The 15,781-nt window shown below is 48.8% G+C and overlaps 1 protein-coding gene across 1 annotated transcript in view; it reads right to left on the reverse strand.

The window, feature by feature from the left end:
* The window catches only part of LOC144762471 (adhesion G protein-coupled receptor F5-like), a 937,058-nt gene that overhangs the window by 425,663 nt on the left and 495,614 nt on the right, over positions 1-15,781 (reverse strand). The gene's annotated exons all lie outside the window — the stretch shown is intronic.

Raw genomic sequence — 15,781 nt, forward strand, 5'->3', positions numbered from 1 at the left:
ACAATGACGCTGAGACGCAGCATTATAGCTTCCCTGCTCATAGAAGCAGAGGCATCGCCTCTGCTGCATAACGCATCCTAGACACTGGTCTTCACAACGAAAGCTTCATTGACAGGCTCCTTGACATCGATGCATCAGAATCTCTCACCGCCGCCTTGCTGCATCTTGGACCCGGTTAATTGCCTCTGCTTCACAACGTATCCTCAACGCGAAGCAACGCAGCGCTCCGCAACCTCAGATTAAGGTACTTTTCTTCAGTGGCCTAACTGGGACCCAGTAGCTGGCCCACGCTCCATCTTGGTTGACCTGACCTTTTGACTTTGTCCTGGTCCAGCGCGACCAGACATTCCATTTTAATGCTTTAAGCTTCTTAGCACTATTTTTACTTGAAACATTTAAAAATCAATATCTCAAGGTCTACCTGTTGTATCTGTGTCATTTTGGTCTTGTTTTATTAAAAAAAATTGCAAAAACAACAAGTGATGGACTGAATGTGGATCAATGTCACACACTCCCCCAGTCAAAAGATCTGGGCCCAAATCCATCATTTTTTTGCACTCCACACCACCCTGGGTTAGACAATGGCGATATGCAAATCAGCTCTGACCCTGTTGCCCCATGGGAACAGTCCAGTCCGAACTACAAAAGCCATGTCCTTCCCAGAACGGAATCAAGCATCCGAGGACCGGACCGGTTTCGAGGTAACACCTCTCTTCAGCCCGGCTAGCTTGACTCCAAGTGGTGTGGAGTGCCTGGGACCCACGTCTGGGCATCCCCAGCGCACTTAGGGCGGCAATTGCAAAAACAACAAGTGATGGACTGAATGTGGATCAATGTCACACACTCCCCCAGTCAAAAGATCTGGGCCCAAATCCATCATTTTTTTGCACTCCACACCACCCTGGGTTAGACAATGGCGATATGCAAATCAGCTCTGACCCTGTTGCCCCATGGGAACAGTCCAGTCCGAACTACAAAAGCCATGTCCTTCCCAGAACGGAATCAAGCATCCGAGGACCGGACCGGTTTCGAGGTAACACCTCTCTTCAGCCCGGCTAGCTTGACTCCAAGTGGTGTGGAGTGCCTGGGACCCACGTCTGGGCATCCCCAGCGCACTTAGGGCGGCAATTGCAAAAACAACAAGTGATGGACTGAATGTGGATCAATGTCACACACTCCCCCAGTCAAAAGATCTGGGCCCAAATCCATCATTTTTTTGCACTCCACACCACCCTGGGTTAGACAATGGCGATATGCAAATCAGCTCTGACCCTGTTGCCCCATGGGAACAGTCCAGTCCGAACTACAAAAGCCATGTCCTTCCCAGAACGGAATCAAGCATCCGAGGACCGGACCGGTTTCGAGGTAACACCTCTCTTCAGCCCGGCTAGCTTGACTCCAAGTGGTGTGGAGTGCCTGGGACCCACGTCTGGGCATCCCCAGCGCACTTAGGGCGGCAATTGCAAAAACAACAAGTGATGGACTGAATGTGGATCAATGTCACACACTCCCCCAGTCAAAAGATCTGGGCCCAAATCCATCATTTTTTTGCACTCCACACCACCCTGGGTTAGACAATGGCGATATGCAAATCAGCTCTGACCCTGTTGCCCCATGGGAACAGTCCAGTCCGAACTACAAAAGCCATGTCCTTCCCAGAACGGAATCAAGCATCCGAGGACCGGACCGGTTTCGAGGTAACACCTCTCTTCAGCCCGGCTAGCTTGACTCCAAGTGGTGTGGAGTGCCTGGGACCCACGTCTGGGCATCCCCAGCGCACTTAGGGCGGCAATTGCAAAAACAACAAGTGATGGACTGAATGTGGATCAATGTCACACACTCCCCCAGTCAAAAGATCTGGGCCCAAATCCATCATTTTTTTGCACTCCACACCACCCTGGGTTAGACAATGGCGATATGCAAATCAGCTCTGACCCTGTTGCCCCATGGGAACAGTCCAGTCCGAACTACAAAAGCCATGTCCTTCCCAGAACGGAATCAAGCATCCGAGGACCGGACCGGTTTCGAGGTAACACCTCTCTTCAGCCCGGCTAGCTTGACTCCAAGTGGTGTGGAGTGGAGTTCAAAAAAACGATGGATTTAGGCCCAGATCTTTGTACTGGGGTGAATGTATGACATTGTTCTACATTCTGTCCATCAACTGTGTTTTTTGCAATTTCACCCCGAGTGGGCTGGGTATGCTCAGACGTGAGTCCCAGGCTCTCCACACCACTGGAGTCAAGCTATCCAGGCTGATGAAGGCTGATAGCCAGAAACCGGTCCTTGGATGCTTGATTCCGGTCTGGGAAAGACATGGCTTGGTAGTTCGGACTGGACTGTTCCCATGAGGCACAGGGTCAGAGCTGATTTGCATATAGCCAGTGTCTAACCCAGGGTGGTGTGGAGTTCAAAAAAACGATGGATTTAGGCCCAGATCTTTGTACTGGGGTGAATGTATGACATTGTTCTACATTCTGTCCATCAACTGTGTTTTTTGCTTGTTTTATTAAAGTCAGAACTATTTGTCTACCTCAGTGTAGTATCTTTTCTTGGGGTGTTTTCACTGTTTTACACTATGAAGTGCTGCACAAATACTTTACACACTGCCTCTAAGTTAAGCCTGACTGTTCTGTGCCAAGCTACCAGAGGGTGAGCAAAGCTTAATTTAGGACTTGCCTGACACTTATTAGACTAGGTTGCTGTTTGACTAAGGTTCATACCTCAATCAACCAACACCCCAAGTTCTAACAGTCTCTTGCCCTGTACAGAAATCAAGCGGGTGGGATAAAATTCCATATAAATATGACAATATAAATGAAGTGATTTATTTACACAAGCATGCACTCTCACAACACAGGATCAGAAATCAACCAAATAGAGAATATACATTTCATACAACCCTAGACATTTCTAATGGGAATTTCAGCCAAAACATATTGCCCAAAAGGCTGTATCTAACTGCATTTCTTGTTCAAATAAGTTTCAGATTCCTATGTAAAATAATTTATGGGCTATTGATAGACTGACTGGATTGCAGTAAAACAATGGGCCCCTAATAGGAAGATCCATACCTTAAAACGTGTACATCACAAATTATAACTGGCTTTACTAAACACCTGACTAGTGTAGAACATTACTGACTTAACACAGTTAAAAAATTAACTATTAAAAATGACAAATTATGCCCTTTAATGTAATTTATCTTAGGAACGATTTATCCAGCAATGGACTATGTGATTACTTCGCAGTCTAAGCTAAAAAAAATATAATGCCAGCAGGAGATTTCATACTTTCGAAAGTTTACTTCCTAGTTAGCTAGAGCAATTGAGGCCTTTGTAAATTTTTATATTTTCCCACCTTATCTGAAGTATATAGTATGAAGAGAGCACACAGTTACCTCACATGGACTGGAAAAAGACACGTTTGAGAAAAAACAAACCAAGAAATATTTTCCTCACAGCACTTTTAGGCTACTTGCACATGTTTCACACAAAGGTCGTACAGAAGTTCCACTCCTCTATACATCTCATTTTCACTGCTAAAAGAAAGCTTTAATCCCCCACAGAGAATTCTGTTGTGCAGGCAGTTTCTTTTGAATGCTGTTTGATACAATGTTTGTTCTGATCTCATGAATTGCAAGCTGTAGTTTATCTTGCAATTCCTTTACAATGCTGCCATTGATAAATCATAACACATCATAAGCAAGTCCTAAATACATTACCCATACAAGTACAACAAAGCTTTTCCCCGTGAATGGCTCCATACTCAATGGTTGGCTTTTGTTGCAGTGCACAAAACCTTTGGCGCTTTATTTTTGGTGCCCCCTCACCTCATTTTCGAAGCACCCTGAAGAATGTGTGACCCTTGTATCTGGGTCTTACATCGAAACGAGCGTCAGTGCGATTTTCCCAACACAACTGGCACAATTTTCCCCCAAGACTGGATGCTCTTGTTTTTATTAAAAACATGTTTTTAGAAAATGTATAAAACAATTCACAAGTCATACCAACAGTAATTGAGCATATCAATACAGCATTGAAAAGGAAATATTGTGTATAAACAAAAAATTAGTCATGGTTTCTATGAATATTGGGTACTTGTGGAATTGACCAGTCCTGTCTTTGTTTTGTATATGTGTTTGAATGAGTAAAGGAATGAGTGTGGTGTAGCAGCCGAGCAAAGGGGGGTCTGATTATGTTTATAGATTTGTGAATTCAGGGCAGCTGGAAGAACTTGGCATGGGATTCGAATGTTGCCCAAGGACTACAATTCTCGAATAATACTTCTAGGTAATTTTAATACATTTTTATAATGCAATGTCAAATGTGCTGGGTCCGAATAGTCTCCAAGAATTAATTACATGGATGGAGCAAACACGGAGAGAGGGCTGGCACAATCACAATTGATTCTAGTTGGCGATGGATCTGACCGTTAACAATAAGGGTATCTCGGCCCAGCCAACTTTTATAGGGAGAGGATGTCAGTCGTATACCGATTTTATTTTTGTTTCTTTTATATCGAAAAGGTGTATTTAAATTTTTTACATTCAACATAGTGTGTTTAGTGACCATAACCCACTTATTTTATCAATTGTTGTCCCGCATCACCCCCCAGCATTAAATAGATTGAGAGGGGAAACAACGATTGCTGTAACAGACAAAGGCAGGAGGATGCGTTGGGCCCAGGCTGACACTGTTGCTTTTAATATTTGGTTCTTTGACAGAGGCAAGCAACATATACTTAAATGTTAAGATCTAGAAGTGCAAGGGGTTGAACTCGTAGATACTTTCGGGAACATCGCAAAGTTAGTGGATAGTTTATGGAAATCCTCCGCACATGGGCCCAGCCTGGGCGTCCCCAGATGGTTCGATAGCCAATGCTCATGGGCCCTAAGGGAGCTAAAGTGGCACTTAAGCAGGCCCGAGGGACAGGGAGCGGGTGGCAGCTTGCAGTTCAAGTTATAAGCAAGCCATCAAGGGACGTATGGGCCTATTACAGCGCAAAGCCTGGAAGGAGCTCACAGAGGCGGCGGAGTTGAAGGACTCTACCCGTTTTTGGAGAGTAATTAATAACCCTTGTTGCAAAGATTTGAATAAACCAGGGTTAAGTAATAATATTTTACCAGATCAATGGCAGAAGCATTTCCAGGGCTTCTATAACCACTCACACAGATTGGATGAGCCGCAGACCCCAAATCCAGTAATAAATCCTAACTTCTTTACCTTCTCTTTGGATGAGGTGAGAATAGGAATTGAGGGTCTGACAAAGGAACAAGGCGCCGGGACCGAATGGTATCCAACCAGACCTCCTCCTCTGTAACACATAGGTCTGGGCCCCGCTTTTTTATTGTGACCATCTTTAAGAAAGGTGATAGGGATAGTCCACACTGTTATCGCCCCATATCTCTGATTGATGGTTCAGCGAAGGTTTTGGGGTGGGTGATTCTAAACAGGTTGGTAGGATGGGCAGAGGCTAAACAAATTATTATGGACGTCCAATATGGGTTCCACCCGGGGAAATACACCATAGATCAATGCCTCAATTTGTACCTTATTACCGCAAATATACAGTAGCTAAGTCAGGGACGTTGTATTTAGCTTTCATAGATCTCACTGCAGCTTTCAACCGTGTGAATCGCTGTAAATTGTGGTTAATTATGGGCGTACTTGGGATGGCATGAACAACAAACAAACTTAGAGGTCTAAATCAGAAACCTGATCTGAATATCTTTCAAAATACCTTCATGTCTAAAAAAGTACATCAAGATAAAGAAGTGGCTAACAATTATGAACAACAGACCAGATCACCAAACAAAGGGTCACCTGTAATTGCTGATCAAAACCCATTATGGATTCCCATCAATAACTTGTGTAGATCAATGCTTTCATTTGAAATAATTAATATTTTAATATTGTAACATTTTAACACTTCAGCGGCTGTTAGATACACTCAGGAAGGGAAGGTAACAGATTATTTTACGTGATCAAGTGGGGTCAGACAGGGATGCATATTAGCGCTGTTCCTGTTCACCTTATATATTAACCCTTTCGGTGCGTTGGATGGCCCCCGGCCAGCCGACGTCACAGTGGGCTTGTGTGTAAAACAGCCGGGGGCCCTCCAAACCATGCCCACCCATTATTTCACCCGCACCGCCGCGGACTTTGCTCCGCGGTCAACGGGTTAATGGCCTAGATTCTACCCTGAGTGCTATCAAAGCAAATACCCCAATGATAGGCTCAAGAGCGGTCCCGGTTCTGCTCTATGCAGAGGATGCGGTGCTTCTTGCCCGCACTACAAAGGTTTTGCAGCTTCTAATTGATGGCTTTGTGACTTTTATGGAAAATCTAGATATGTCCCCATATCTCACAAAATCATATATCATGGAAATGAGGAAGAAGCCAAGTACATCCTACAATTATACTACAGGTTCACATACCCTATGGAAAGTCCCAGCCTTTTCCTATTTGGGCATTTTTTTCGATGGACAGTTGAATTTTAAACATCTACTCGAGAAGAAGTGCCTGGCAGGCGAGGTGGGCCTATTGAGGCGTTGGAGCGTAGCCCCCTGCCCGCAGCTCCCTCGGCGTCTCTGAACTTAAGTAAACTGAATCAGTTTACTTAGGTTCAAAGACGCCGAGGAAGAACTGACAATCATGACGTCGGACCACCCACCCCTTCAGAGTCTGAAGGGGGTGGGCGGTCTGGTGTCATGTTGACTGACATTATTGTCAGACCAGGGGCAACAGGCAGCAGGACAAGTGCGTATGAGTGGGGAATATGAGCACATTTTTCGCCCTTGCCCAGTCATGGCACTTGTGTTTGCACTTGTTTGCGCATGGACATTAGGAGCCCTTCGGGCTCCTAATGGGCAGGCGGCGGGCGAAGATTAACCGTGCCCTAATCCAATCCTGGTGCTGCTGGCAGCGCCAGGATTGGCTAAGAGGTTGCCAGTCCGCTCCAGTGCCGTTCATGAAGGCGCCAAGGGGAGCAGAGGTGGCGCAGACCGGCTGTGAGGTAAGATTTCCTTTTTGTATTTAATTCCCTGGCACTCGCCACCGCGCAACACCCCTCCCCCTCCCCCGCCGCGACTGAATGTACGAACGACGCTGAGTCTGCGAGCCTGGCTAAAATATGTACGGAACAGGAGTGAAGAGATAATGTACAAAAGTTGGGATACAATATTTGCACTAGTTCGAGCTGGAGGCCAAAGTGATATGAAAACAATGGAGCTAATTATTAAAGAGAAGAGGCCCGGACAGCTGAGCTCGAATGAATGTCATAAATGAATCATTGTGTGCGAACAGTTAAAACATATTACAACAAAAGCACCTCGATAATTCCTCAGAGAGGGCCACACACTGGACACCGGGAACCCAACAGGACTTTACCAAAGTGGAGTGGTGTGGCTCACTGGTTAGAGGCAGCTGACCCATAAGCAAAGAATGGCCCGGGACCAGGGTTCAATTCCCGACGCGGCAGGGTCATTGACCAGGGTCAAAACTGACTCAATAATTCTCGCCTCGGTGCCTACTCTAACCAGGGTATTTACAAAAAGGGGTGGTGATGGACAGAGTTTCTGAATTAAGCAGAGTACTCTCACCCAGTCAAGAGATCAGGGCTAGATCCAACACTGTTTTTTAGCTCATTGCACCATCCCAGTTTCAGAACCTGGCTGTATGCAAATTAGTCTGTCCCTGGCCCAGTGCATCATGGGAACAGGGCAGACCAGACTACAAAAGCCAATTCTTACACTAGGAAGGAAACAAGCTTCCGGGGACCGGTTTCTGGCATTTCAGCCGTCTTCGGCCCGGCTTGCTTGAGTCCCTTGCTCACTGCTCCATCAGGATTCAAGCAAGCCGGGCCGACGAGGCTGAAATGCCAGAAACCGGTCCCCGGTAGCTTGTCTCCTTTCTGGTGAAGAATTGGCTTGGTAGTTTGGTCTGCCCTGTTCCCATGATGCACTGGGCCAGGGACAGACTAATTTGCATATAGCCAGGTTCTGAGCTGGGATGGGGCAGTGAGCTAAATAACGGTGATGGATCAAGCCCTGATCTTTGGACTGGGTAAGAGTGGTCTGCTTAATTCAGACACTCTGTTCATCACCCCCCCCTTTTCTGAATCGTTTTTGGCCACTATAGGTATGGCAGGGTATACTCAGACATGAGTCCCTTGCTCACTGCTCCATCAGGATTCAAGCAAGCCGGGCCGACGAGGCTGAAATGCCAGAAACCGGTCCCCGGTAGCTTGTCTCCTTTCTGGTGAAGAATTGGCTTGGTAGTTTGGTCTGCCCTGTTCCCATGATGCACTGGGCCAGGGACAGACTAATTTGCATATATCCAGGTTCTGAGCTGGGATGGGGCAGTGAGCTAAATAACTGTGATGGATCAAGCCCTGATCTTTGGACTGGGTAAGAGTGGTCTGCTTAGTTCAGACACTCTGTTCATCACCACCCCCTTTTCTGAATCGTTTTTGGCCACTATAGGTGTGGCAGGGTATACTCAGACATGAGTCCCTTGGTCACTGCTCCATCAGGATTCAAGCAAGCCGGGCCGACGAGGCTGAAATGCCAGAAACCGGTCCCCGGTAGCTTGTCTCCTTTCTGGTGAAGAATTGGCTTGGTAGTTTGGTCTGCCCTGTTCCCACGATGCACTGGGCCAGGGACAGACTAATTTGCATATAGCCAGGTTCTGAGCTGGGATGGGGCAGTGAGCTAAATAACGGTGATGGATCAAGCCCTGATCTTTGGACTGGGTAAGAGTGGTCTGCTTAATTCAGACACTCTGTTCATCACCACCCCCTTTTCTGTACTCTAACCAGGGAACACACTCGGCAACTCTGGGCATTAAGCTTGCCTCATCTCTACAACGGCCCCCCACAGACGCCGGGGATGCCTGGTTTCACCTTGGAGATACCCAGAAAGGGACCATCTCACAGGGAAAACCATGACGGGTTCCCCAGCGGTCTTTAGCGCCAGGATACTCCATGGAGTTGCAGTGCGCTTTACAAGAACACCCACATTTACATTTACAAAGTATTGCGCGCGACCCTGGAGTTCTGTGACCACTGCACCTTTGGAGCTTGTGACTCGGCTGGGGCCGTATCAGTCAGGTGTATTCTAATGCCATTGCTTCCGAAGCACTTGCAGGGCTTGTTATTTGGTGTGATCAAAACCAATCACAGGTGAAAATAGCTTCAGGCACCCTGTGCGAACTATGCTTTTTCTGCCCAGTGTCACCCCACCTCTTTGGGGCCCCAGTTACCACATTTAGAGAGAACAGGATGAACAAGGGGCTCGAGGAGGGCATATGTTTGGTCTCGTGAAGGTGGGCTCCTGTGTGAGTTGGCATGAAACTTGATTGTGTGGAATCGAAGGCTTGGACTGGATGCAGTACTCACTCACGGACCTGGGCAACTCGAAAGCTCAGGTTTGTGAGGAACCCGAACTCATGGAACCAGTCTGTCACCAAAAATGCATGCCATACACTTGTGTGATTCATGAGTGCTTGTAGATTCCCAGTGCAGTGCTAATTGTGTTGCAGGGCACATTACTTTCTGCAAACTACTTGGGTCAAAAGAACCAGAGGTATGTTGCTCTAGACACGAGTGTTACGCCCTGTCTTCAAGTCGTATTCTGGTGCCAGTAGTTTTCATTTTCCGTTTTACAAAATGGCTGCTCTGCAAGTCCCAAAATACAAAGGAGAAAACACGACTAGTGAAGATTGCCCACGCCTGCCTTTAGACACCTTTAGGGCCCTGATTTTTAAAATCACAAAGAAGAAGAATGACTGACAAAAACACAGCACAGCAGTCCTTTTTGTTCAGCTCCTCCTGCAGAAACCGGTGCTCCAATGCAGCCTTCCATCCTAGCTAGATCTGTACAATCATGTTAACTTAGATTGGCAATAACGCTGTTGAGTAGGTGCCCCCGCACCTAGGGGAGGGGTGCCCTTAGTTGCGCCACAGAGCCGAACCTCCTCTTCCAGGGGGCTGGTTGAAGGAGGGAAATCATTATCTCCAACCCGTAAATGAAACCGAAACTGTACATGAAGTTATATAGAGCGGCGTCCCAGGGATCCCGTCCTCCTTGTCTCCTTGGATCCCTGGGAAGCCGCAGGAGCATCGCAAGCAAGGCGGAGTATGGCACGGGGGTTCAAGGAGGCTGTGGCATAGCGGCGAAGGTTGTTCGCTCAGTTAAGTACTCTCTCGATTCCCCTTATGGGCAAAGTTGCAGTTTTCTATTATTTGTAGGCAGACGCGATGGAGGAGGGTGTACCCATCTGTGCATGTCCATTTGAGACTGCAGTTAAACATTGGCAGAGAACAGTTTTCTGTCTGGCAGGCACATTTTTTGCTGGGGTAATATGGCTTTAATAGTCGCGGCAGGTAGCGGTGTGGGTTTGGGCGGGCCCATAGACGATACTCATGTGATCACGTCTTTTCAGAATGCAGAGGATGAAACTTGGGGCTGCGAGCGGCTTCATTACTGGCACCATGCTGGGGTAATATGTCCCGCATGTTTAACTTGCCAGTATTGGGTCGCCTCTATCCGGAGGCCTGGCGTAGCAATCACAAGCATCGAGGTTTTCGCTCAGTTAAGTAATAAGGTGGTCCCCAGCACCCTATTGCATGGGTTCCATTCCTTATGGGCCGATTTGTTATTGTTTGTTTTTAATTTTAGGTAAATTCTTTTATATCATGTTGTTAACCCCTTGCATGCTGTCGTGATTCCGCGCCTGTGTGGCAAAATCGCGAGTGGGCGGGTTTATGACGGCCCCCAGCCGTCATCAGCACACGAGCACCATAGTGCATGACGGATGGGGGCCGTCATCAGCATGCAAGGGGTTAATTTTAATTTTGATTTAAGGGTTGTGTGCAACACATTATTTTGTGGGGCCGTGGTGGGAACCAGAGTGGTTTGTGCCTGCTGCGTTGTTGAGAGCAAGCCCGTATGTGGTTCAAAACCTTTTCTGAAATAATTACACATAGAGGTGCCAGCTTGAAAGATGTAGAAGCACTTGGCTAAACAGTACATACTTTGCTGCACCGTTCATTTTGCGAGGCCTTTGCTCTTATTAATGGTTAACACTGATGACTTAAAGGCGCTCTTTGTTGAAGCCGCTTTATATACAAGGTAAAGGGCGCCTTTGTGCGCGGTGCTCAGGGGATGTTTCCCTTTTAAAAAAAGAATTATATAAAGTCATTGGGGTCCGTGGCTGGAATTGAATGACTGAAGGCGGCCGGGATATGCTGAGGGCGGCCCAGTCTATGTTGGAGGCTTGTGCAGTGAGAGTAGCTGGTGTGAACACCGAAGCGCACCAGGCAGGGTTAACATCCGCATTCTCTCCTTCAAGATGGCTTGGTATCCGATATCCTCTTTGAGAAGGGGGCTTGGGGGGGTGACCGACCACCAGGAGGTTCCCCCCCGTGGGCTGTTTGGGAGGGGCGGGGGAGGGGGCTTGGAACCGCGAGTGGCCATTTTGCAGTTTAGCTTCTTTTTGGGATAGCCCAAAGGCAGCCCAACGTTTAAATGCGTTGGGCTGCCTTTCCCAGCCACCATTTTGTCATTGGTGACCTGGTGGCTGGGAGCGTAGTAGGGAATTTTTCGTCAGCATTAGATTTATTCTGAGGTTTAGATATATTTGCTTATTGAGAGTAGTATTACATTTAGGCTTTAGTATTAGCGTGCATTACCTTTTGCGGAGCATCATGGCAGCCGATGACGTTCGTGTCCTGGTGGCCCTGCGGCTACCAGCCGGCTGCCTGGATTTGGTTGCGGGTGATGTGGCCGGGCCGTCGCGCCCAGTGCAGCAGGCCTCAGCAGGAGTGGCCGCGGCGGTAGCAGCCTGCACGTCGCCAAAAAGGCCCAAGCTGGAGGCGGCGGTTGAACGGGGCCGCCTGCGTTTGCGGAAGTGGGTCCCGGTGCGGCAAGATCAGTCGGCAGCCTTTAGCGGTGCCGAAGTGGTAAGTGCGAGGCGCCAAGAGGGTGGGAGAGCTGCGGGCGGGGGGAGCGCTGCAAATGCACTACTTGGAGAGCCGGTGGCTGTATTATTGAAGGAGCAGCGGGCCCTGTCAGCGCCGGCGCGCGGAGCAAAGCGAGGTGGCGGCTGCGCTGGGAAGAGACGTTCAGCGTCTCTCTCTGCCGGTCGAACGGCTGCAGCAATGGTGGTCGGGGAGCAGGAGGAGCCGAATGTGGTCCCTCTCGGTGCCCCCATGTTGTCAAATAGGCCTCTCGGGGGGATCAGCATGAGGTGGCAGAAAGAAGTAATAGAATTAAGAGGCAGGAAAGTGGTGGGGGAGCCATTTACACAGAAGTTGCTCCCTGGTGTGTTTCAGGGTTATGCTGAAGTGGGGGCTAGGAGTGGTGGAGGGGAGTGGGCCACGGAGGTGAGGTCCCCAGCTGCTGCAGGAAAGGTGGGGATGGGGCACAGAGTTAAGGAGATGGGTGTGGAGCACGGCTTGCAAGGGAGGAGTGAGAGGGATACATTTAGCCCTCTTCTTTTTTCCCATCTCCTCCTAAGAGAAAAGCTTTCTCAATAGGGTGTAGTTCCCCTGGGGAGGGGAGTGGGCACAGGTGGGAGGGTGGGGTGGTTTGCAGCCTTTAGGGGGGAGTTTCAAGGCCAAGTTTCAGGTGAGGAAGAAGGGGAAGGGGGTGAATGTGAGTTGTTTGATGAGGAACTGGACCCGGCGGTGGGGGCCCAGGCTTGGGAAGGCCTAGATGTTTTTCCCTCTTGGTCGGAAGGTGTTAGGGGCATGGTGGATAGGGTCACAGTGGGCCGGTTGCCCGTCCTCAGAGCGTGAGTGGTTTGAAAGGTGCTGGGAAGTGGCAGAGTTTTGAAGGAGTCAGGTTGAAATCTGTGGTTTCTGGTTGGGGGTGAGAGCTGATTTTCAAGTGGCGTCGGTTTCTGCACCATTGGCGCAGGACATGTTGGAATGGAGTGAAGGTGAATTGGAGGGGGATCCTTCCCCCTCAGTATGTCCACAAGTTCATAAGGCTAGGTCGTTAGTTGTAGGTGAAAGCGGCGCTGGGGCGGGAGTAGGCGCCTTTGCGAGCAGTCAGGTGATTAGGCCTATGAGTTTGTGGCGAGGTCCCAGCACACCAGTCCAACATTTTTCTTTACAGGTTAGGGAACGTCGTGGGATAGCAGACTCGGTAGGGTGAGGTGCGGCCCAGCTGCGCCGAGCAAAAGGGATGGTGGAGCCTAGCGTGGCACATTCCGCAACAGTGGGACAGCCCGGCGCGGCCAGGGCACGAAGGTCCAGCCCAACTTCAGTGGCCCCTGCAACCGGCAGGGCCTGTGGGTCAGCTTGTCCAATGGATGGGAGTCTTCAAGACAACTGACGCAAGGGGGAGCACCGGCGGGTAAAGTCGGCTCCCCCAACTGGTTCAATTTTGGACGCTAGGGCTGGTGTCAGTAATGTTGGGTCGGGTAAGGACCGGAGTATTGGTTTGATATCCTATCCTCTACAGATAGAGGAAACAGTGGTATTGGATTATGATGATGACAGCGCCGAGGAGGGGGCAGTGAGGGACAATGACGAGTGGAGGTGCCTTCTCATATGTCCCCTAGTGTTTTACAGACAATGCAGGCAGACGGTGTCGTTGGGACCCAGGAGAGAGTACGGCCCATCGGTGAGGGCTCCTCGAACGGTGGACCCAGTTGAGCAGTTGGCATGGAGAGCAGCGCCTGGTCGGGCACCCTTTCTAGAGCCAGGTGAGAGTGCTGTCCCACGGGCCAAACCAAAGATGGTGTCGGTGGGGACAGGGGGTGACGATGTGCGGGAGGAGCCGGGTGGTAAGCTCCATAAGGGAAGATATGTAAAAGATCAGGGTGTGGGAACTGTGGGGGACATAGCGCCAGGCACTAAAGTTGAGACTGGGATGAATACAGAGCCAGAAGTGTCCAGTAAAGACCCAGTTCCGAGCAAAGAGTTGAAGTTTAAAATATTACCATATATGGGTGTGACGAAGCCCTTGGGGGCTCATTTGATGCTGGCCACGAAAGAGCGTATTTGGAAAGGTGAATATGTGGAGATTTTAAAGCTATTGCACAGAGAAGTACGATCTAAAGAAGGGTCCAAGAAGGAAGAGTATGAGCTGGCCAAGGGGCCTAAGGTGCTGCTAATGATTGAAAACTGGACGGCAGCTTTTCTAATATATGCCAGTGTATACTGTGAGAAGTTTCCTGAGTGCTGTGTGGCCATATTTAAATATATGGACGTGATTAGGAAAGCGCAGATCACGGGGAGTGGGTATGCCTGGGCCCAGTATGATGAGGAGTTCAGGGCTCGGATGGCGTGGGACCCAGAGGCAAAGTGGGGCGAATTAGATGCGGATCTATAGCAGCACATTATGGGGGTATCAGCTGGGGGGAAGACTATATTCACTGCAAGTGATTTACCTTTGGTGTACCGGCCCTTTCAAGGGAAACCCACCCGGGGAGGGGTGGGGTTTGCAACAGCCACTCAAGTGGGGGGGTCAGGAGCATGCTGGGAGTTTAATAAGGGCATGTGCACTAGGGAGTATTGTAGATTCAAGCATAAATGCTTCCAGTGTGGAAGGAGACACCCTTTGGTTAGATGTTGGGGACTCAAGCCACAGGGTAATCAGAAGTGGCAGCAGGCGAGCGGAAACACAGCAGGGCCTTCACAGCAGTTCCAAAGTAGTAGCGGAGCTAAGGGATCACAGGGGACATGGCCCAAGTGCTCCTACGCCAGTTAAATTGGCAGTTTTGAGGGCTGGTTTGCAGGATTATGAAGATTTAAGAGCAAAACGAGTACTGTTGGAGGGTTTTGAAGAGGGGTTTTGTTTGGGTTATGAAGGGCCTCGGCAGAGGCGGTGGGCAAAAAATTTGAAATCAGCCTATGAACACAAGTCAATAGTACAGGGCAAACTGGATAAAGAGGTGCGAAAAGGAAGGATGGCAGGTCCCTTTCATGATTGGCCATTGGAAGACTTGATTGTGTCCCCAATTGGAGTGGTGCCCAAAAAAGAAGTCGGACAGTACAGGCTAATTCAACACCTATCGTGGCCCGAGGTTTTATTGACAAAGAGGCAGCCTCAGTGTCCTATTCCTCAGTTGACGTTGCTATGTCACTTGTTGTGACCGCGGGCGCAACTGCAGAAATGGCGAAATGCGAGATAAAATCTGCATTTCGTTTGCTTCCCGTACACCTGGCTGATTGGAATCTTTTGGGAATTCAGTTTGAAGGTCAATGGTACGTGGATAAGGCTTTACCGATGGGTTGTTCCATGTCTTGTGGTCTGTTTGAGTGTTTCAGTACCTTTTTACAGTGGTATTTCATACGGGAAACATCCATTACAACGAAACTTTTACAACGCACTACCATTACGACGCAACTTTTACAACGCAAACTATTACAACGCATAGCGCTTGGGGGTGCTCTAGGATAGGGAATAGGTTAATTTACTATCCAATAACCTTCCCTAGTGTCCACGGGGACTGGAGTTGGAATAGTAAATTAAACTATTCACTATCCAGCGCCCCAAAGCACTATGCGTTGTAATGGTATGCGATGTAAAACTTGCGATGTATAGGTAGGCGTTGTAAAAGTATGCGTTGTAACGTCATACATCCATTTCATACAACACACTGGTCAGTGGCTGGTAACACATTATTTAGACAACTTCTTTTTTGTGGGTTCCCCGGGCTCAGCAGAGTGCCAATTAGCGTTGGACAGTTTCCAGGAGCTTATGGGTGAGCTGGGTGTGCCCTTGGCACCAGAAAAAACGATGGGTCCATGTACAACCATGTCTTTCTTG

The sequence above is a fragment of the Lissotriton helveticus genome, chromosome 6, assembly GCF_964261635.1.
Source record: "Lissotriton helveticus chromosome 6, aLisHel1.1, whole genome shotgun sequence".
Taxonomy (NCBI): Eukaryota; Metazoa; Chordata; class Amphibia; order Caudata; family Salamandridae; genus Lissotriton; species Lissotriton helveticus.